This window comes from Canis lupus, chromosome 24 (assembly GCF_048164855.1).
Source record: "Canis lupus baileyi chromosome 24, mCanLup2.hap1, whole genome shotgun sequence".
Lineage (NCBI taxonomy): Eukaryota > Metazoa > Chordata > Mammalia > Carnivora > Canidae > Canis > Canis lupus.
This window is the reverse complement of record NC_132861.1, coordinates 22,407,824-22,432,762: the sequence shown is the minus strand read 5'-3', so window position 1 is coordinate 22,432,762 and position 24,939 is coordinate 22,407,824. Positions and strand designations below refer to the sequence as shown.

At 37.1% G+C, this 24,939-nt stretch overlaps 1 long non-coding RNA gene across 2 annotated transcripts in view; it reads right to left on the bottom strand.

Moving 5' to 3' along the window:
• The window catches only part of LOC140615879 (uncharacterized), a 48,980-nt gene that overhangs the window by 15,842 nt on the left and 8,199 nt on the right, over nucleotides 1-24,939 (bottom strand). For both annotated transcript variants that reach the window (XR_012016390.1, XR_012016389.1), the window contains exons 4-6: nucleotides 10,534-10,595; nucleotides 8,067-8,146; nucleotides 7,582-7,614 (exon numbers count right to left, since the gene is read on the bottom strand). This is a non-coding gene — a long non-coding RNA (uncharacterized lncRNA). The remainder of the gene's footprint in view (nucleotides 1-7,581; nucleotides 7,615-8,066; nucleotides 8,147-10,533; nucleotides 10,596-24,939) is intronic.

The following is a 24,939-nucleotide window of genomic DNA, read 5'->3' as shown; positions in this document are numbered from 1 at the left end:
GAGAGAGAGAATGCTGAGACCCAATGAACTCTGCACCATTAGACTGTCAATATAATACCAATCCATGTGAGGATGCAAGATTTACATGTATCTCAAGCTCCTCTCTGTGAAACATTTAACAGGACACCTTGGTAAGTTCTGAAGAAGCTCCTCATAAAAATAGCTCCACTACAGAGTCATTTCCCTACAAAAACCAAGAGAATTGGAGACTAGTGATGAACAGTTTAAAGAGTTTTAGGAAGCAGGGGTACCTGAATGCCTCAGTTGGTTAAAGTGTCCAACTCTTGATTTCAGCTCAGGTCATGAGATTAAGCCCCACATCAGGCTCTGTGCTGGGCATGGAGCCTGCTTAAGATTCTCTCTCTCCTTCTCCCTCTGCCTGTCCCCACTACGCACTCTCTCAAAAAAAAAAAAAAAAAAAATTAGGAACCAAGACAATTGAAGGAAATATTAGTATTCTTCATAATAGCTTTTAAGAAGTGTTTTACCTAGTGGTACAACGCTAAATACCACCTGGACAGGGACAATGAGGCTTAAATTTTTTGAGAAGATATTGTTCTCTATCATATACACAGTGTAGTTGTTCCTTGTATCTACTTTTTTTATTTTTGCTGTGAAGAAATGGACCCTACATAGATAAAGGAATGTCCAGTGTTAAATGACAGGAAAAATTAATAATTCTGGTGCATTCACAGGTACAGTGCAAATTTAATTACCAGACCCTGGAACAGTACCACCTCTAATTGTAGCTACTTCCTTTTGTTCCTTTACTGCTGCCCCCTTGCCCTGACCTTCACCAATTTTTTTCCCACAGTAAAGATCGCAAAAAACAGCTGCTCCAGAATTAGAAACCCTCTATCCTACTAATTAGATCTACTTTGCTACTGGCTAAGAAGAACACATGGGATACCAAGGTTTATCTTTTAATAAAAAGTACATTTAAATTCATTGTTTCTTCAGATTTTAATAATATTCCTTGAGATGGCTTTTATTAAATAAACCATATTGAGAATCACTGATAGACTATATATTTGTTGGATATTTTTCTAAATTTCTTCTTCTGAAGGAAATTTTTTAAGAGGAACATTGTTATAGTTCTACAATCCCTTATCCACAATTCCAAAACCCAAAAAGCTCTGAAAATGGAAAGTGTTCTATAACAGAGTTGGCAGCAAAAACTGACCTGCCCTGAATTCATTTGAAGTCGGAAACTGACCTGAACTGGCATAAGCTTATTTACAGTTTTCATTTATCCTACAATGTATTGCAAATGTAAACACACTTTTCTGCAGAACTATTAATGGGCTTTATTACATAGAGCTGCCCTAGATCCCGTTTTACATGGTACATTACTATTCTAAAATCTGAGAACATCTGAATTCTGATACGCATCTGGCCTCACAAGCTTCAGATGAGAATTCACGGCTCCATAAATATTTGTTAAATAATAAACAAATGAACTAAGGACTTCATGAGTGCATGTTTTACTATGCTAATCCCAGGTCAGCTTTTGAGCAACAGCTCTGATTTCCTTTGTCATCTCACTAGACCTTCATCTAAACAGAGAGGAGCTCTAAGTCTTTGGCATTGCTCACAGCTTCAAGGTTTCTTTTGTCTTATACAGTGATAAATGGAAATTGAGTCCTGGGCCTCCACTGGATCGTTATACCACTTCATCCACTTAACCATCAGTCCTCTGCTCATCTACCAGATATTTATGAAGTGTTACCACAAGCCACTATATTAGTAAAAGAAATACAAAGATGAGGGATCCCTGGGTGGCTCAGCGGTTTAGTGCCTGCCTTCGGCCCAGGGCGTGATCCTGGAGTCCCGGGATCGAGTCCGGCATGGGGCTCCCTGCAATGGAGCCTGTTTCTCCCTCTGCCTGTGTCTCTGCCTCTCTCTCTGTGTGTCTCTCATAAATAAATAAATAATCCTAAAAAAAAAAAAAAGAAAGAAATACAAAGATGAATGAAACATAGTTTACACTCTAAAAACCCCTATCTGTATACAGAGAACAGAATGGGGGTTGCCAGAGGTCATGAGAGACAGAGAGTGGCAGAGACACAGGCAGAGGGAGAAGTAGGTTCCCTGTGGGGAACCCCATGTGGGACTCCATCCCAGGACCCAGGATCACACCCTGAGCTGAAGGCAGATGCTCAACCACTGAGCCACCCAGGGGTCCTGAGAAATGGTTTTCTACAGAGAAGTCATAGCATGGGCAAAGGCACAGAGTATGGAAATAGTTTGGCATGTAGAGCTAGAGTCTACTTTGACTGCAGTTCAAGATGCATGTGGAAATAGAACATAATAAAATTTGAAGAGAACAAGATCATGAAAGGACTATGTTTCAAGCTAAGGAATGTATACATTTTCCTCTAGGCAATGAGGAACACTTGAAGGATTTTTTTTTTCTTTTTTTTAAGTAGACTCCATGCCCAGCTTGAACCCATGATCCTGATATCAACGACCTGTCCTGAGGGGCACCTGGGTGGCTCAATCAGTGAAGCATCTGCTTCAGCTCAGGTCATGATCTTAGGCCCGCCTAGGGATGGAGCTCCATGTTGGGCTCCCTGCTCCATGGGGAGTCTGACTCTCCCCCAACTTGTGCTCACGTTTTCTCTTGCTCACTCTCAAGTAAATAAATAAAATCTTTTAAAAAGAAAAAAAAAAAAGGCCTGAGCTTAGATCAAGAGTCAGATATTTAACTGGCACCCCTTAAAGGATTTTAAAGCAGCTGAGGGACATGATCAAATTCATACGTGAGGAGGATTCCTCAGAAGGGGAATAATTTGGAGAACAAAGACTGTGAATATGTTTCCAGCAAGATGCCCTTAGAATATGCAAATGAGTAATATTTGTGTCTTGCAGTCCTGGCCCTAAATGAAAGTTACAAAGCCCTAAATGAACTCATGAAGAAAGACAAAGATTTTCAGCATTCCTTTGCCACCCTACTTTCCTCACTTTCCCATGGGGGTCCTCAGTGACGCTGTGATTTTCAAACTGGCCAAGCTTCTCAAAAACAAAAAAACAAAAACAACAAGTGTTACATTCTTTTAAAATGAAGGACAATATAATAAATACTTTCCCCTTAAAATATTTTTTTGCAACAAGAGTAGATAATTTACACAACAAAACATCATTTTTGCCTCCTTCCTTTCTCTGAGTACTTGCTCTACATCCTCTGAAAGGTGAGAGGCATCAGAACAAAATAAGAACAATACAGTATTCACATGCAGCCCCTGGGGGCAGCACCTGTGGCATACATTTTTTGGTGTGAATTCTGGTTTAATTAATAAAATCTAAATAAAGGCAATAAAGCCACAATTCAAACCACTGCCTGTCAGTTCTTTTATATATGTATGCAACAAATGAGTGTCTATTTATTCTTAGGTAGAGCTCAAAAGCACAGAGGAAAAAGAAATATGTATTTGCATCCTTTCATAGGAGAGTATTTAACAGTGACTATGCTTATCTCTTGATATGAAAACACTCTCTTTAGCCTGTTACTGGCTTCAGAAGAATGAGAGATGATTGACAGGGCCTTTCACATGACTTAGTATGGTTATAGTCACATGGACATTTTAATTAACAAGGAAAAGATAGTGACAGGGTTTGATCTGAGAATTATCAAACCCTCTTTAATTATTATCACCTTCATTTGTGTGCCATTTGGCTCCATTAAACTTAAGTCAGAATGTTGCCTTCTTTTGGCAGCCTCTTTTAAATTTTAGATACCTACGAATGAGTCCTACATGAAGCTTCATCCAGAGTAGTTAAGTGGCTTAGTTACACAGCTAGCTTGGAAAACACTAGAATCTAAGCTTTGATTTCTGATTTGCTATTTATCCACAAATTTCCTATTGTCTGATTATAATCTCATGAAGAAGCCTGACTCAGAAGGTATCTCAAAACCTGAAGTTACACAAAATTGCTCAAATAAGAAAATATTTATTGAATATAAATAATTGAATGCTAAGCACTACCTGACATGGTCCTCACTCTATGGGCCTTAAAACACAACTACAAAATGTCAATGGCATGAATATAATTCTTCATCTGAGCTCTAGTTGGAAATCACCCACAACTCCATGAATAACACAGGAAGCAATTCACCAAGCCTCAGTTTGTTTGCAAAAACAAACAAAAAGATAGGATAATCTCTCTTCCTTGTCAATTTTTCAGGATGATTGCAATTTTTCAGGAGGACTGGGTGCTGATCCACCTAATCTGGCCCATGGGTCAGGTCTAGCCCACCACCTGATTTTGTAAATAAAGTTTTATTGGAACACAGCCACATTCATTTATTTATGTATTGTCTATGGCTGCTTCCATGACAAGTTAAGTACATATGGCCCACAAAGCATAAAATATTGACTATCTGGCGCTGTGCAGAAAAAGGTTGCTAACCTCTGGTTTAGGTGGTTTTTCTGTATGTGCAGAAATTTGCAATACAGCATTTATATTTTATATTTGGTGCAGAAATAGACCCTGAAGCACATAAAGCCCCAGCCTTGACTGACCTTACTGCGTGGTAAATACTCAGGAATAGGATGGAGTGAGCACCCTACATGAGGATTCTCTTATAGCACTTATACAAGCTGAGTCTCCAGAGCAGCCAAAAGGGACCAACAATGCACCAAATGTAAATAAATTAAAATTTAAAAATAAACTTGAAAATGGTAAGATATTATAGAATCTGACAAGATCTCTCACCCTAGTAGGCTGTATATCCAATGGGAATTACAGGACCAAAAAAGGCAGATACTTTAGACAGGGAACATGCACTAAGTTTTCACTGAAAAGTCCTCCATGTACATCTATGTCCAGATAAATTCTTTTAAAATTGAGATATAATAAAGTACACAGCTTTTAAGTACATACTTCAATCAATTCTTATCTGTGTGTATAACTGAGTAACCAGTACTTAGATCAAGGTATTGAACATTTTCAACACCCGAGAAGACTCCTCTGAGCTCCCATTCAATTGATAATCCCCTAAAAAAAACAGGTATTCTGGTATCTGTCATCATAAATCAGTTATGCCTGGCTTTTGAACATCATATCAATAGAATCAGACAGTATATATACACTTTTGTGCCTGGCCTTTGCTGTGAACAAATCTCATGAATTCAGGATCGGTCATTTCCTCTCCTGGCTGTGAAGTCAGTCAAAACAACACAGGAAAAGAACAGAAATTAGGGCAGCTGATCCACACCGCCTACCGAGATCTGGTAGGTTGGCCAGAGGTAGAATCTCACTATGGAGATTTCGCCCATGCAAAAACCAGCTGCACTGCAGTTTTCAAATAGTAAATATCGTCCTGCTCCCCAAGAGCTCAAGGCCATAGGCGGAAGACTCTTCTCTGTAATCAAACACTTGCCTCAGCCATGCTGGTTTAGAATAAAACCTGCACCCTCAGCAGTCTGCCTTCTAAGGTCCCCACATATCTGCCAGAGGCCTGCCTCAGCATAAACCTGGCGCCTGCACCTCTGCATCTAGGGAAACATGATCACCTGTATAGGCAGCCTCCTGACGGTGGCCACAGCTGCCACAACTTTTAGCCACCAGCCGTGGTGAAAATCAAACATGTTCAGCAGTTACTACAGAATTACCAATGCTAAGGGCACACACTAAGCTAGAAACCTCAATCCTCATGCAATAGTTTGAACTCACAAACTGCATTTCTTGTGAATGCAGTTCTTCTTCCTAAAACCCAGCTCCCTGACACAGAGACATTGGGTCTGGGAGGTGGTCTGATAGCTGGGACCTCTCTTCCACCCTGAGTTCTGAACCAACTGAGAAACACAAGAGTCAGCTGATGGAGAACCAAAACTATGTTCTACTGATAAAGCCTAGGTTCATAGACACAGATTACATCTGCAGGCAAACAGACTGCCTGATGCCAAACCCTAGAGTGAGACACTCACCAGTCCCATCACCTCAAGCCTGTCCTGACAGCAGGGAAGAGCTGAGGAGAATGTTGGCTTTCCGGAAGGTAATTCTCCCCAGAGAAAACAGGAGGGGAAGGAGCTAGATTAAGTGTGCTCAATTTCTCCTTTCAAACTCACCAAACAGATGAAATCATTTGTCCTCCCTGGAGAGACACAAATGAGAGGATGAAAAGAGCTAGAAGTTTTTTTAATGAGTGAAGCTTCCTCCACGTTGAAGGAAACATCAGAAAAGTAAGAATCCTTCAACAGAAATGTAAACTATCAATAAACTATTAGCGAATACACTATTGGTATGGTTAACAATTAGAAATATTAAGCCATACTTAAAACATGGAGTAAATATTAATCAGAATGTGTTGTTAACTGATCAAAAACCCTTTTCTCCGACCATAAGAGACAATGTTTATAATTTTTTTCAAATGGCTTTAAATGTCAGAACAACAATATAGCTTACAAATAGGGTTTTGCAGGGTTTTTTTTTCTCTCATTTGTGACAGGAAGTATGTTACTCAAACTTATCAGAGATATGGACAGCTTGGGTATATAACAAAAAATTGTGTTTAAAGTGTAAGTCAGTAAATATATGTGAGAGGATACATTGCTACATACAAATTAACCAGTCAGAACACAACTTTACAATGTTTAACACAGAATAAGCTTCCCTGTACAAACAGCACCTTTGTGACATTTTAACTTTAGTACCCCTTTCCTTCTTCCTCACACTCTCCTTCAACAGAAGCCACACCAACCTCCTCATAATCCTTCTCAAAGGCAGCCCTGTCCTCACAGGCCTCAGAAAACCCTCCTTCCTCCATGCCCTCACCCACATACCAGTGAACAAAGGCATGCTTGACATATATCAATCAGGTTAAACAAGTGGCCCAGGTGAGCACACGCCTCAGCATTGGCTGTGGTGGTGCTCAGCATGCATACAGCTTGCTGTACTGTGGCCAGGTCTCCACCAGGTACCACAGTGGGAGACTAGTAATTAATGATGACTTTGAAGCCAGTGGGGTTCCAGACCACAAACTGGATGATATGCTTGGTCTTGATGGTAGGAATGGCAGCACTGACATACTTAGGAACGACATAACCACGGCACAACAGGCAGTAAGCCATGTTTTTACCATGGCAACTGTCACATTTCAGCATCTGGTTGGCTGGCTCACAGCATGCATTGGTGATCTCTACTATAGAAAGTTGTTCATGGTAGACTTTCTCAGCAGACATGACAAGGGTATATGTGGCCAGAGGGAGTGGATGTGGGGATAAGGTACCAGGCTGGTCTGGAATTCCGTCAGAGCGACATTCAGGGCTCCATCAAATCTGAGGCAAGCAGTGATGGAAGACACAATTTGACCTATCGACCTATTCAGGTTAGTGTAGGTTGGGTGTTCTATCAAGGTTTCTACAACAGATGTCACAGATGCCCTCATGGTCTACCACGAAGGCACAACCACAATCCTCCATCCAGGTGGTGTGGTTGTGGGTAGTGAGGATAGAATTGTAGGGCTCAGCTACAGCTATGGAAACCCAGATGGCTAGGTAAATGGGGAACTCCAACTTGGCTATTACTTCACAGCTAAGATACTAATTATTAAAATGATAATTATAAATCATCAATTACCTTTGTTCAAGAGCAGTCTCAGAAAGGTTAAGGCTTAAGAACAGAAAAGAGAAAAGAAAAGCCAGAATATCAAAATGACAGGCAAAATATGGTTTTATTAAAACTAAAACTGAGAAAAATACCTTCCTTATGTGAGATACAACATAAACGATATAGTGATCATATTTAAAACTTCACCGCTAAGTTAGCAAAGTCAACTAAATCTTGCATGTTATAAGATACATTTTCTAAACTAAAAACAAAAATATAGTTTTTTTTAGTGAAGTTTTATTCCCCCACCATGTTCATGTAGTGTTAAAACATATTATATCTCATTACCAATAAAGACACTGAAAGTGGCTCTATGCTTTTGCTCAAATAAACGCTATTGGCTTCCTCACGGCTAATGTCTCCCTCATGTGCCATCAGTTCTATGAATGCTCAAAATCAGTGAAGCACCCCTCTACCTAGCTTCAGGAATTATTGCTGGATCCTATGACACTTACCAAATTACCATGACACCTTTCGGGTGCTCTACACACCACTGTTTCACAAATGCTCTTTAATTTAATTCATCATAGAGCTCCTGGGAGATAGAAAATAAGAGTTTCAGAACCTTAAAACTCTCAATGCTAGTCCAAACTGGTCCAAACCTGGCTTGACTCTAACGGTGTGTTTCAAGAAAGCAGTTTAGCTTACCTTTTCCTCAGTTTTTTTTTCCCCATCTGCAATAGGCAGGTGATACCAACTTCATTAGGGCTCTTGTAAGCACAGAGAGGGATACTATATATTCATTGCACAGAATGGTATCAAGCACATAGTAATAGCCAGCTATTCTGCCTATAAGAGACATTCATGCATCCTCACCCATATGGGCAGTTTTAATTTATTCACTTTAGAGATTTCCAAGTCCTTATGATTCAGCCTTTGTTAATGGTAACTCTGTAATATAATGCTACTAATCATAATATAGTCAGCTCTCAATTATTCATGTTCTTGGACAGGAGCATTGGTCTGAATTAAACACACACATTTATTCTCAGACACATATACACTCACACCTGGAGATTCACACACGTCCTTCTTCATTACAGGAGTGCCACAGACTGAATGTTTGAATCTCCTCAAAATTCATATGTTGAAACCTAATTCCCAGTGTAATGGTATTTGGAAGTGAAACCTTTAGAAAGTGACTGGGTCATGAAGTGGGTGGAACCCTCATGAATGAGATTAGGGCTCTTATAAAAGAGGCCTCAGAGAGCTCCCCACCCCCATCTACCATGTTAGAACACAGTAAGCTCTCACCAGACACCAAATCTACTGGTGCCTTGATCTTGAACTTCCCAGCCTCCAGAATAGTGAGAAATAAATTTCTGTTGTTTATAACCCACCCAATGTATGACATTGTTATAGCAGCCCAAATGGATCGAGACAGAGAGGTACCATGATAAAGCTGGAGGCTACCCTATACTTAAGCCGTGTAGTCTTTAACTGGCTCATATAATCCCCTCAGTTTTATTTAAACTGAAAACACTGTGGAAACAGGGCAGTCTTTTCCCTTTTAAGTCTTTAAACATAGTGTTGGTGCCCTTCAATCTGAGATGGTACAGATGTAGGCAGACTTATGTAATGTTAGGGACATAAAGAAGATTTCCTAATCCTATACTTACTTCCTCTCTTCTGATTCATTATAGTATATTTATACTACTTTTACTGGTCTTTGTAATGTTTCAAAAATAAAATATACCTGTTCTTGCCTTGAATCAAAGTTATATAGTAAGCTTTCTGTATTAGCTGCAATTTCTAAAATACTTTTAAGCATATAATAAGGAACAATTAAATCATAATAAATTTGAAAATAACAACAATGTTTTCCCAAGATCAATTTAAGTATCTAATGCATTAGAAAATACAAGGTTTCCTAGTAGTCCAAATTATCAGCTAGTTGCTTAGTTCAAATGCCAACTTTTTAAAAGTATTATTTAAGAGGAAAATATTTTATTTGTAACACTTTCTCTTTGGTAAATACTTCTTGCTCTTTCCCTTATTTTCATCTGGTAAATTCTTGCCAGCATCATTTGATCTGTTTTCAGAGCACAGATTTCATAAGAGCAAAAATATGTTCCAGATAAAAACCTATGAATACTGTATCTGGGAATAAGGACCATTTCTTCCTCTATACTTCTTTTGCATTGCCCAGAATTGCTGAATACTTTCTATGAAACCTAAAGGTTTTAACTCACTATTCCTTAGAAATATTCTAAAAATAAGGCTTAAGTCTGTAGGCTGCAAAAATATTTCTTTACATTTTTCATGACTGGTTGAATTATATGACATCCCATTCTTAACTGGGAGGTTGGCAATAGTTGTGGTAGAGTGGCATTATCTTGATTATCTGATAAATATATCAATTTGCTACTCTCAAGGATCTAACAACCCAAGAAAATTAGAGTAAACAAACAACTGGATATATAAGAATCATCAAGGAAAAAAAAAACCTTATGGCCAGTGTACTGTGTATGACACAGAATTTGAATAATATATTTTTAGGTACCATCAGGTTGAAAGATAAAGCTTTGACATTAAACAGTTAGATATCCATTAAGACACTGCTAATTCCTGAAACATCCCAGAAGATTAAAATATTCACTTAATTCACTGAGCAGTATTGAAGTGCTTATTGTGTGTTGAACATTCTATTAAGCACAAAAGCTATAATTGTGAGCAAGATGGATGAAGCTTTCAGCCCATATGAGAAGACAAAATTAAACACAACAATAATGTATAAAAAGTGCCACTGAAAATGTTGCTATTCACAGGTTAGGAAAATCCAAGTTTTAATCTCAGGTCTGCCTTAGGCCACTAATTCCGGTCTCCATTCACTGAAAGAATATATTAAAATATCTTGTTAGCATATCCCTTTTACCTTTGCCCCCATGTCACCATCTTAGGACATGCCCAATCATTTCTCACCTGTTTGCTCCTTTCAATCCATCCTTTATGCTACGCTAGAGAGGTACTTCTAAAATGCAAATCTAAAAAACAAAACAAAATAAAATACAAATCTGACTGCAACTCTTTTTCTGTTCATACTGCTAATAAATAAAGTATGGACTATTTTCCCACATCATTTCCCATATCATTTCTGGGCCTGTGTTCCCATTTCCTTATTTCTGGCCTTTTGCAATTTCATGAGGCATAAATACTCCATGGTCAGGAGACTGCCAGCTCTGGCTCCAATTTTGCCACCAGCCAGCTGTGTGTGACTAAGAGTTGTGTCACTGTCTCTCTACCCTTGGTGTCTTCATCAGTAACATGAAGATGACTAAGTCATCTTCAAGTGCCTTTCAGCTCTCTGACTTGGCAGGACTGTTGAAGTATAGTGGAGAGAGTAAGATTTAGTTTTGAGTTCTGGCTTTGCCAAGTAACTAGCTATATGACTTTGTGCAAGTTATTAAATCTCTTTGTGCAATTCATTTCATTACAAATAATATAGTCGTATACAACCACATTATAGATAATAGAGATATATATGCAGGTATAAAGAGATAAAGCGGTATCTTCTAAACTGAATTCTTCAGAAGATAAAGTGAATTATATGTTAACAATTATTTACAGTCTTATTTCTCTTTTCAGTCAAATGTTGTCATAAAATTGATTTTCTGCTCTGTGGATTATCTGAGAAAATTTAGGAATAGTCTTACTGTACAATTAAGCAGGAGTCAGCAACAGAAATACTAAGTAGCATAGAGTAGGAAATGTGAAGTTCTGTGAAAAAGTTTATACTTATTGGCCTCTTACTAATTCCTCAAAACTGATAAAAACCATTTTTAATTGCCTGTTACTTTAATTATCTATGACTTTATCCATTTATTTTATTGTAAATAATTAAGGCTTGACTAACTTGTCTAATTACCAAAGCTATATTAGGAACGACTCATTCTTCAAGCATTTATGTGAGTGCCATGCCAGATACTGAGCATATAAAATAAATGAGACAGTCCCTCCCCTCAAAAAGCTCACAGTCTACAATGTTGGTGGGCATGGCATAATACTATGCAAAGTAAAATAATTCTTTCTTTCCAAGACTTGAAAATGGTATTAAAAATTGACAATATAAAAAAGTAAGAAATAAAAAATTTAAAAATTTTTAAAACTTAAAAACAATATAATATTCATATCTATGAGAAAGATGCACAAGGGAGTTTGAACTAAATGATATCAAGATACCTTACAACTTACAATTCTAATTTTGTGATTCAGCCCAACTATCAAAAACACCAAAAAAGAAAAACAAAAAACCTCAAAACCTGGAGCAGAATAAACTGATCTGAAAAGTAACTAACAGGCTTTCCTGAAAGCTGCTCCTAAAGAAATACATCTCATTAGCTATTCTGGGAGAAAAGGGAGAAAAAGATATTGCAAATGTACAACAGGCTTCTAAGTGGAAATGGCCTTCATTTGGATGATTCCATTTATTGATTGACATTTAAGGGATTTAAGAGTACTTTAAAAAGGTCCCTCAATGGCTTTCTCCTTGACCTATTTGTTAATCACAAACTTCAGGGACTTCTTGAATGACAAGCTTGTTGGTTCTTATTCCCCAGGATTAAAACTCTAAGAGGAGCTAATTCTTTTTTAATGTGGGTTCTGTTAATTTACCCTATTAATACCAATTAATATCAATTAAATAAAGCTGTTAAGGACACTGTTTATGCTAGAAAGTTATCCCTTAAGGAATTAATCATTATTTTGAGTAATAATATGCATATAAATACACAGAGAGATAGATATATAAATATAGAACCAAGTCTCAGAACTTAGGTCTATCTTCAGAGCTCCTGTTTTCCCCACTTTACCAAATTGCTCCTCCCACAGAAGTTCAGATGGCATAAATTATCCTTCTATCCATTTTTGTAAAAAGCCAGGCCCTGGGGCAAAAGATTGGATAGGATAGGCATATCATTCATTTACTTATTCACTCATTCATTCATTCATTGAACAAATAATTTTAATGAGAGGCTATCATGAGCCAGGCACTATTCCAGGCACTGGGATGAAAAGGTGAATAACAGGTGAAGATCTTATCCTCTGGAGCTTAAATTCAGTTGGGACTACTAGGCATTGAACTAAGAAACAAATAAATGAACCTAATAATTTCAATTAGTGGCAAGTACTTGAAGAAAACAAAAAGAGATAATATGATTGAAATTCCTTAGGTTGGTCAGGAAAGACCTTTCTGAGAAGGTGGCATTCATTTCATTCATTATTTATTAAAGAATAAGAGGTAGCCAAACATTTGAAGATGTGGAGGAGAGAAAACTGCAAATATAAAAGCCCTAAGACTGGAGATAGCTTGATGTGACTCATGTGGAGGGAATGTGGTGAAAAAGGGCAGGGGAGAGAGGAAGACAATGTAGTAAGAGAGGTGGGCAAGGGCCAGCTAATGTGAGGTCTCACAGGCCATGGTAAGGAGTTTGTAATGGGAAGCCATTGGAGAGTTTTAAGCAGGAAGGGGAGGGACGTGATCTGATTTATATTTTTAAAAAACTACTCTGTGGTCAAATAATCTTCAACAAAGCAGGAAAGAATATCCAGTGGGAAAGACAGTCCCTTCAACAAATGGTGTAGGAAAAACTGGACAGCCACAAGCAAAAGAAAGAAACCGGACCATTTTCTTACACCATATACAAAAATAAATTCAAAATAGATGAAAGACCTAAATGTGAGACAGGAAACCAGCAAAAGAGAACACAGGCAACAATCTCTTTGCCCTCAACCACAGCAACTTCTTACTAGACACGTTTCCAAAGACAAGGGAAACAAAAGCAAAAATGAACCATTGGGACTTCATCAAGATAAAAATCTTCTGCACAGCAAAAGAAATAATCCATAAAGCTAAAAGGGAACCTACGGAATGGGAGAAGATATTTGCAAATGACATATCTAATAAAGGGTTAGTGTCCAAAATCTACAAAGAACTTCTCAAATTCAACACCCAAAAAACAAATAATCCAGTTAAGAAATGGACAGAAGACATGAAAAGACATCTTTCCAAAGAAGACATACAGATGGCCAACAGACACATGAAAAGTTGTTCAACATCACTCCTCATCAGGGAAATACAAATCAAAACTACTATAAGAAACCACCTCACACCTGTCAGAATAGCTAAAATTAACAACACAGGGAACAACAAGTGTTAGTGAGGATGTGGAGAAGTGGGAACCTTCTAACACTATTGGTGGGAATGCAAACTGGTACAGCCACTCTGGAAAACAGTATGGAACCTCCTCAAAAAATTGAAAATAGAACTATCCTGTGACCCAGCAATTGCACTACTAGGTATTTACCCAAAGGATACAAAATACTGATTCAAAGAGGGTACATGTACTCCAACGTATATAGCAGCATTATCAACAATAGCCAAAGTATGGAAAAAGCCCAAATGTCCATCAACTAATGAATGGATAAAGAAGTAGTGGTGTGTATATATTTATATAGTGTGTGTGTGTGTGTGTGTGTGTGTATATATATATATATATATATATATATGAAATGGAATATTACTCAGTTATCAAAAACGAATGAAATCTTGTCATTTGCGATGACATGGATAGAGCTAGACATGGATGTGCCAAGCAAAGTAAGTCAGTCAGAGAAAGAGAAATGCCATATGATTTCACTCATCTTTGGAATTTAAGAAATAAAACAGATGAACATAGAGGGTAAAAGAGAGAGAGAAAGACAAGCCATAAAAGAGACTCTTTTTTTTTTTTTTTTAAAGATTTTATTTATTTATTCATGATAGTCACAGAGAGAGAGAGAGAGGCAGAGACACAGGCAGAGGGAGAAGCAGGCTCCATGCACCGGGAGCCCGATGTGGGATTCGATCCCTGGGCCAAAGGCAGGCGCCAAACCGCTGCGCCACCCAGGGATCCCCATAAAAGAGACTCTTAACTATAGAGAGCAAACTGAGGGTTGCTGGGGGGAAGGTGATAGGGGGGATTGGGTTAAAAGGGTGATGGTATTAAGGAGGACATTTCTTGTGATGAACACTGGGTGTTATATGGAAGTGATAAATCACTAAATTCCATTCCTGAAACTGATATTACACTATATGTTAACTACCTTGAATTTAAATAAAACTTGAAACATTTTTTAAAGCTAAATATTAAAAAAAGATTACTCTGAATTGATGGTTTCCAGAGGGAAAGGGGGTGGGGAGATGGACAAAATCAGTGAAAGGGAATGGGAAGTAAGGCTTCCAGTTATGGAATGAATAAGTCACAGGGATTAAAGATATAACATAAGGAATATAGTCAATGGTATTGTAAGAGTGTTGTATGGTGACACATGATAACTACACCTGTGGCAAATATAGCATAACATATGACATATTGAATCACTATGTTGTATACCTGAAACAAATATAACATGTGTGGCAACTATACTTTAATTTTAAAAAAGAAGATTATTCTTCTATATAGGAAATGAATTATAGGGGCAAGAGTGAAAACATGAGAGCAGGTAGTAGGTTGTTGCAAATATCTAAACAGGAGTTGCTGGTATACAGATACGAGATATATTTTGAAGACAGAACTAATAGCACCTCATGATAGGTTGACTGTGGGACATGAAAGAAAGAAGGAAACAAAGGACCCCTTTCTTGATTTGGAGCCAGAGTAATTGGATGAAAGTGGTGCCACCTTCTGAAAAGGGGTAGAGTGGGGAGGAATCAAAGGTTCTGTACAGGACATATTAAGTTTGAAATGTCTTAATTACCCAAGTGGATATGTTAAGGAGACAGTTGGGTATCCATGTCTAAAGCTCAGTGAAGAAGTCAAAACAAGAAGTAGTAGTATGTCAGTCATTAGCATATTAATGGGTTTTTAAACCATGAACTTTCTTTTCTTTTTTTTTAAGATTTTATGTATTTATTCATGAGAGACACCGAGAGAGAGGCAGAGACACAGGCAAAGGGAAAAGCAGGCCCCACGCAGGCGGACTCAATCCCGGGTCTCCAGGATCAGGCCCTGGGCCAAAGGCAGCGCTAAACCACTGCCCAACCATGAGCTTTCTTGAGAATATGTATATAGAGAAGAAATGAGAGAATTAGCTCAAGATCCCCCGCTTTTTGTTTTTGTTTTTTTTTTTAATGTTTGGATTTTTTTTAAGATTTTATTTATTTAACCATGAGAGACACAGAGAGAGAGAGGCAGAGACATAGGAAGAGGGAGAAGCAGGCTCCATACAGGGAGCCTACTGTGGGACTCAATCCCAGGACTCCAGGATCAAGCTCTGAGCTGAAGGCAGGCGCTTAACTGCTGAGCCACGTAGGTGTCCCAAGATCCCCCAGTTTTAAGTTTACTAATTTCCCCAAAGATTTTCTAATAATTCATGATTTATAAAATGCATTTCATATCTAAAAGCCACAGAGCCATTTGTCATGTGACATTAGAGACATTTTTTGATCCAATAATATATAGTATATAATTTAATTATAATTGAAATGCCTCTGTATTTTTAGCATTCACATTTAAATAATTTTATAATATCATATTAGTTGAGAAAAAGTAAGAATCATAGCTGCAAGTTTATTTCTCTTAGCTTTCTCTTTTCAAGTCAGTCAGCTTATCATCTTTCTGATGATTGTCTTCATCTTTTAAAATATGCTATATTTACATTTTGTGACCAGGTCTCCTGGCCAGAACTAGCACTCTTACTTCTTTATCCATATTCAAATGCAATCATGAAAAAGCATAATGTTATTTTGAGTATATTGGTGCAATAAAATAAATTAGACGTATAGCAACTACAGCATTTTCTTGAAGGTCTATTGTAATAAAAAGGGAATTTAGAATGTGTGTTCAATACACTTAAAAAAATTTTTAATATGGTATTAATAGGTAAAGGATATTATATCAAACTCTGAACAACTACATATACTAGAATTCATATCCTTGATACTATCCTTCACTTCACTACTGCATTATAAACAACTTGAAGTCAAGGCAGGATTCTACCTATCTTTGTATACCTTCCTTGCATGTGTCATTGACCCTTTCACTTACTGTACTAACAATTATTAAAGATCTATTATGTGCTGAGCAGACCATACTTGTTCTTGAGGAATTTATAGTCTAACATGGAGCACACAGAAATGAACAGACTAGGTATTTAATGTTGATAGGAGTTGTGATGGTGACATGCCCAGGGTATTGATGAGAACATACAGGTGAAATCCCTGGAAAGAGACATAAAGGCAATATATTCAAATGCTCATACATCCTTGTAAATTTTGAAAAGAAAAAAAACGTATTTCTGTGTTCTAGATCATAAAGAAGAATCCTGACATTGTATAAGTTTCATGCCCCACAAAACCTGGGTCTGCCCCCTAAGACTCCACAGAAGTCTTCCAGAAGATAACACAAGGCTGGATCTTGATGAGAATAGAGAAGGAAGTGAGTGGATAGAGGCAAATTAGAGAGAGACACTAGCAGATAGAGGAAGGTATTTCTGGCACAGAAGGCAGCATGTGCAAAGGCCTAGATGTGACAGCAGAAGGTACAGTGAAGAGATCTGAAATCTGCTCATATTTCATTGTGGCTATAGTGTAGAAGCAAGATGATATCTTGAAGTGAGATTACAAAAGTAAGCAGAGGCTGGGTGGTGAAGGGCCTTGAATACTATGCTAAGAATTTGGAGTTTATTCTGAGGCTTTTTTGAAAATTTTAAATATGGGAGGAACTTAATCATATTATGTGCTAGAAAGAGTACTCTGGCAGTAGATTGAATAATAGGTTTCAAGGAGCAAGAATGCAGAGCAGTGTTGAGTTTAAAGAGGAAGTTGTTGAATTAGACTGAGAAGAAATGACAGATAACTCACAAGTCTCTGTTTGGGCTAGCTGGTGAGAGAGTAATTCATTGTGATTCTGAATTCAGGAAAAATTAAAAATAAATAAATAAAAAAGTTTCATTGAGGCATGTGAGGGAGACAAGTATGTGTCTCAAACTGGAAATAAGAGTTGCCAGATTCAGGTGTCTAGTAAGAAGTAGTACATAGTACTCTGGGGTTTAGGAAATAAATTTGTGCTACGGAAATATAATATAGGAACCATTATCACATGGATGGTATTTGAAGTCATGGGAGTTGACAGCTTACCAAGGGAACAGTGTAAATTTGGGGACATCAAACTTGGATTCTTGGATCAAATCTGGCCCACTGCCTGTTTTGTGAATAAAGTTTTATAGGAATACAGCCATGCCCATTTGTTTACATAGTGTCTATGGCTGCTTTCACACTACAACAGCAAAGTTGAGTTATTGCAGCAGAGACCATATGGCCCACAAAGCCTAAAATATTTACCATTTAGCACTTGACAAAAAAAAAAAAAAAAAAAAAGGACTGAAGTCCAAATCTGGGAAAACATCCACAGTTAAACAGGAGTCAGAGAAAGAAGAATCTCTGAAGGATGTTGAGCAGGAAGAAATTAAAAAAAAAAAAAAAAAAAAAAAACAGAAAAGAGTAGTATCAATAGAGAATTAAGATAGAGACAGCATATAAATTTTGCCCAAAGATTTTAAATAGTGTCCGATAACTTAAGTAGGATTTAACCAAAAAGAGAACTTGATTAGCTCCACTGAAGCACTTGGAGTGGAGTATATACTTTACTACATATATCCCACTAAAACTGCTGCCACCAACATTCTTTCAAATTCCAACCTAGACCTATGGTATCATCTCTGACTTACTTATGTAAGATGCCACTCATTCTTCCATTCTTTCTTAGGAACAACCATGAATTTATTCCGTTTCCTTTTTCTCCATTCCCATCATCACCACTCTATCTGCCCCTCGTTGAGGCAGATACTACATTTACTCCATCTTACTTTCCTATTTGTTTTTTTCTCTACTTTTTCTTATCTATTTTTAAATGATTTTACCTGACTCTAGCCTTTACATTTTTGTGAGTTCCTTCAAAGAAAGAGGGATAATTCTCCCTTAATAAATTTCTACCTAATTATTTTGCCTGTGATTTCCTATTCTATTTGTGAACATTGTTTAAAAATACAAACGGGGGATCCCTGGGTGGCGCAGCGGTTTGGCGCCTGCCTTTGGCCCAGGGCGCGATCCTGGAGACCCGGGATCGAATCCCACATCGGGCTCCCGGTGCATGGAGCCTGCTTCTCCCTCTGCCTGTGTCTCTGCCTCTCTCTCTCTCTGTAACTATCATAAATAAATAAAAAATAAATAAAACAAATTTAAAAAAAATAAAAATAAAAATAAAAATACAAACGGGATCCCTGGGTGGCTCAGCGGTTTAGCGCCTGCATTTGGCGCAGGGCATGATCCTGGGGTCCCGGGATCAAGTCCTGCGTCAGGCTCCCAGCATGGAGCCTGCTTCTCCCTCCTCCTGTGTCTCTGCCTCTCTCTCTCTCTCTCTCTTTCTCTCTCTCTATGTCTATCATAAATAAGTAAATAAATCTTTAAAAAAATAAATTAATTTAAAAAAATACAAACATATTTTCATAGATTTAACACAATAGAAGTTTATTTTTCAATCAGCATTACCCTGATACCAAAACCAGATGAGGACATCACAGGAAAAGAAAATTACGGGCCAATATCCCTGATGAACATAGATACAAAGATGTTCAACAAAATATTAGTGAACCAAATCCAACACTACATTAAAGGATAATACACCATGAACAAGTGAAATTTATACCAGAAAAAAAAAGAACTTTAAAAAAAAATTTATACCAGAGATGCAGGAATGGTTTAACATGCACAAATCAACGTGATATACAACACATTAACAAAATAAAGGATAAAAATCAAATGATCATCTTAATAGATGCAGAAAATGCATTTGACAAAACTCAACATTCATTTGTCATAAAAATTCTCAACAAAGTGGTATAGAGGGAATGTACTTCAACATAATAAAGGCCATCTATGACAAGCCCACAGCTAATATTATACTTAAAGGTGAAAAACTGAAAGCTTTTTCTCTAAGATCAGAAACAAGACAAGGATGCCCACTCTGGCCACTTTTATTCAACATAGTAGCAAAAATCCTAGCCAGAGCAATTAGGCAAGAAAAAAGAAATAAAAGGCATCCAAATTGGAAAGAAGAAGTAAAACTATCACTATTTGCGAAGGACATGATATTATATCCATAAAATCCTAAAGATTCCACCAAAAAACTGTTAAGACTAATAATTCCAGTAAAATTGCAGGATACAAAATCAATATACAAAAACTGTTGCATCTCTTTATACTAATAACAAGCTATCAGAAAGAGAAATTAAAAAAATTTACAATTACATCAAAAAAAATGTCTAGGAAAAAAATTAACCAAGGAAGTGTAGGGCCTGTACACTGGAAACGATAGACGTTAATAAAAAAAAAATCAAAGAAGACACAAATAAATAGAAAGATTTCCCAATGCTCATGGATGGGAAGAATTAGTACTGTTAAAATATCCATACTGCCAAGCAATCTACAGATTCAATGTAATCCCTATCAAAATTTCAATGCCATTTTTCGCAGAAGTAGAACAAATAATCCTACCATTTGTAAGAAACCACAAAAAAAAAAACCCCTGAAAAACCAAAATGGAGGCATCATGCCCCCCAATTTCAAACTATATTACAAAGCTAGAGTAATCAAAAGAGTATGGTAGTGGCATAAAAACAGACACATAGATCAGTGGAACAGAATAGAGAACCAAGAAATAAAGCCACATATTATGGTCAATTAATTTATGACCAAGAAGCCAATGATACTCGATGGGGAAAAAACAGTCTCTTCAATAAATACTGCTGCAAAAAGTGAACTACACGAGCAAAAGAAAGAAACTATGCACTATCTTATACTACCTACAAAAATTAACTCCAAAGGACTAAAGACTTCAATGTAACACCTGACCATAAACTACAAGAAATAAGGGGTAAACTCTTTGACATCAATCTTGGTAATGATTTCTTGGGTTTGACCAAAAGCAAAGTCTACATAAGCAAAAACAAACAAGTTGGACTACATCAAACCAAAAAGCTTATTTACAGGAAAGGAAACCATCAGCAAAATGAAAAGGCAACCTACTGAGGAAGAAAATATTTGCAAATCATGTATCTGATAATGAGCTAATATCCAAAATATATAAAGAACTCATGAACTCAACAGCAAAAAATCCAATCCAATTAAAAAATGGACAGAGGGGCAGCCCTGGTGGCTCAGCGGTTTAGCGCCACCTTCAGCCTGGGGCATGATCCTGGGGGTCCAGGATGGAGTCCCTCATCTGGCTCCCTGCATGGGGCCTGCTTCTCCCTCTGCCTGTGTCTTTGCCTCTCTCTCTCTCTCTGTGTCTCTCCTGAATAAATAAATAAAATCTTTTTAAAAAAATGGGCAGAGGATATGAATAGACTTTTTCCTAAGACTTACAAATGACTAACAAATACATAAAAAGGTGCTCAACATCATTAGTCACCAGGGAAATGCAAATCCAAACAACAATGAGATATCACCTCATACCTGTCAGGATGGCCATTATCAAAAAGACAAGAAGTAATAAGTGTTGGCAAAGATGTGGAGAAAAGGGAACCTTTGTGCACTGTTGATGGGAATGTACACTAGCACAGCCATTATGAAGAACTCTATGGAGGTTCCTCAAAAAATAGGAAGTACCATATGATTCAGAAATTCTACTTCTGGGAATTTATATGAAGGAAAACAATAACTCAAAAATATATATGTACCCTATATTTATTGCAGCATTATTTATAATAGCCAAGACACAGAAGCAATGGAAGTGTCCATTGGAGAACAAATGGATAAACAAAATATGGTGCAAAAAAAAAAAAAGAAAATATGGTATATGCCATATGGTGTATATTCCATATATAGTGGAATATTATTTGGTCATAAAAAAGGAGATCTTGCCATTTGAGACAATATGGATGGACCTTGAGAGCATTATTCTAAGTTAAATAAATCATATAGAGAAGGATAAATATTACATGATCTCAAAACAAAGAAAACAAAACAAAACAAAAAACAAACTCATAGCTACAGAGAAGAGATTGGTGGTTACCTGAGGTGGAGAGTGTGGAGTGGAAAAAATGGGTAAAGGGGGTCAGAAAGTATAAACTTCTAGTCATAAAATAAGTAAGTCCCAGGGATATAATGTACAGCATGACAACTTTTAATAAAAAGAAAAAAGTTTATTTTTCAATTATATACCAACTGTCTAAGAAAAGTATTCTACAAGTGGCCTCCCATGTGGAGTATCAGGGACCACAATCCCTTCATCTTGTAGCTCTTCTCTTGTAGCCTATCACAACATACCATCTCCAGGGTTGCTACAGGAATGAAGAGAGAGAGAAGAGTGCATATGATTGTCTCTGTAGACTAGGCCTGGAATTAACTCGTATCATTTGCAGTTGCAACTCATTGGCCTGAACTCAGCCACATGGCTGCACCAAACTTTAAAGGAGTCAGGAAATGAAATGTATCTGTGTGCTCAGGAATAAAAAGAGAACAGATTGGTAACCACTAGAAATATCTGTCTTCTCTCCTTTTTCATCTGTCCTGTATACCACAGCCAGACAAATCTTCCCAAAACTTGACTTTCAGGTGTAAGCACTCTTAACTCCCTGTTTCTTGAACACACCAGCACATTTTTGCCTAGGGGCCTTTGTACTTGGTGTTCCCTCAGCCTAGAAGATTCTTTCCCCGGACTACCATAAAATTTGCTCTCTCAAAACATAAAAGAAGCTTGAAATCTTTATTCAAACATTATCTTAAAGGAAAGACTTCCCTGATTGCTGAATGTAACACTGTGAGCCTTTTGATAGTAAAGACCTTTTCTATTATCCCATCATTGCTTTCTTTTGCTGATAGTATTTGTCACCATCTAAGGTATTATATGTTAATTTTTTTATTGCATTCCCTTTCTCTCCGCTACAACATGAAACAGAGATTTTTGTTGCTTTGTTAGCCATTTTTCCCCAGCCTAGAATAGTATATGGCACACAATAAGCATGCAATAAAAATCTATTGGCTGAAGGAAAGAATTTCAATACACAAATGATACAATCTTGCAAGGACTGATGTCAATGGAAAGCAAAAAGTAGGGCTATGGGAAGAGTGGAAGAGAACCATCCAAGAGGGGAAGACCATTAGGGAAGCCAGGTGAACTACTCTATTGATAGAAGGAGAGTTCTACAGAGTCCTGGACAGAAAGAAAGCTGAGCAGTGGGACCAAGTCAGATGCACAAAGGGGCAGAGCTTAGCTTTACCTGAAGGCTTGGATCAAAACAACCAAACCTTTCTAACAATCAAAGACAACTGAAAAAACAAAATATGATTTTCCACTTAAAAACTGCTAGAGGGGCACCTGAGTGGCTGTTAGTTAAGTGTCTGACTCTTGGTTTCAGCTAAGGTCATGATCTCAGAGTTGTGGGATTGTGACCCACATGGAGATCCAGTCTCAGCCGGAGCCTGCTTGAGATTCTCTCCTCTCTCTCCCTCCCTCTCTGTCATGCTCCTTCTTGTGCTCTCTCTCTAAAATTAAAAAAAAAATTTTAATCTTGAAAAAAAAGAAAAAATTGCTAGAAATCTTTAATAACAATCTTCAATGCAGCCAAGGTTACAGTGACCTTTTCATATAAATTGATACTATTTTTGAAAGCAAGTAAGTATTATTTAGAGCTATATTGACATCAATATTCTTTGTTCCAATTAATGCATGTCTAGGAATTTATGCCAGGCAAATAATAAGAGATGGAGATAAAAATTTATGACCATGGCTATGTATTATGCCAATATTAGTAATATAAACAATAATAGAAGCAAATGGAATTGGAAACAAACAAATTCAGCAGAGCAATACAGATTAAGCAAATTGTGGCATGTCCACATGGTGAATAGCATGCAGCCATTACATAGTTACAGTTTAACAGAAATATTTTTAAAATATGGGGAAATGCTCATAATATAATACTAAATGAAAAAGTAGCCTTATGGTTAAAAATCTAAATTTTGGAGCCAAGCCAAAATAAGTTTAAAATCTTTATTCCACCATTCACAAGCTTCATGACCTTAGGCAAATCACTCAGTTTCTAAATCTGTTTCCTTATCTGTAAGCCTGGGATCATAATATTAATTCTCAGTATTATTCTAAATATAAAAAAAGATTATGATTGTAAAGTATTTAACACAATGCATTTAATAAATAATACCTATTATTATGAGAAAATATGACTTAATATTCTTTACTTCTTTGCATTTAAAAGTACTTTTAAGTACTTCCCAAATTTTCTAAATATAAGAGCATAAATGTTTTTATAAAGAGAGAAAAATTAGTTCAGGAGACACTTAATATTTTTAAAGTTATTCTCCGGGTGCCTGGGTGGCTCAGTCAATCAAGCATCTGCCTTCTGCTCAGGTCATGATCCCAGGATCCTGAGATCAAGCCCTGAGTCTGGCTCCCTGCTCAGCAGGGAGTCTGTTTCTCCCTCTTCCTTTACCCACCCCCACCCCACCTCTCCCAAATAAATAATTTTATTTTTAAAGCTATTCTGAAGTCTCTGGAGGTTTAGAGATTTTGCTACGATTTTTGGGAACCTCTTGCAAATTTCATGTTACATATAGTCTATCATTCTGGTTGAAGGCATTTCAGCTGTTCATTAATCTTATTAATCATGATCTATAAGGGAAATACCCCTAAGTTTGCCCCAACATGGAGCAAATTTTAAATAACTAATGACCGATAATAAGATAATTAAAATGTCCAAGAAAGACTTACAAGAATACTTGGTAAACAAAAAAGACACAATTGTTCAAAGTCCATTTCTCATTCTTTTAAAATCCCGTCAATCAAGGACACAAATATAAAGGACTTGATTTGAATAGAAAATAATAAATTTCATCCCTTAAATATATATCCTAAGAGGAGTGGAGGATAGAGTCACAGCTGGCTAACAAAATACTTGGTGATGCTGACATCTAAGGTTGAAATAAAAAAAAAACTTCTCCAAGTTATCCCAGCTTCTATCATGCAGTATTTCCAAGATATGTCTATAATTAATGAGAAAATTTTAACTCAAGTCAGAACAACTTTCCATGGAGAATGGTAATAGTTAAGTAATCCTCTCTTTCCCTGACAGAAACAAACGTTTAGATATCAGTTTGAAGACACAACCAAGCCTGGAAACAAGGAAAGAAATGTAGAAATCACAACTCTGGAATCAGACATGCAGGGTTTGAATGTGAAATAAGGAACAGTAAGAGTTGACCATCTTTATCAAAGATGTTCATGGCTCTGGGAAATTTGGGCAGTAACTTATGTTAATAGAAAATCAGATGCGCCT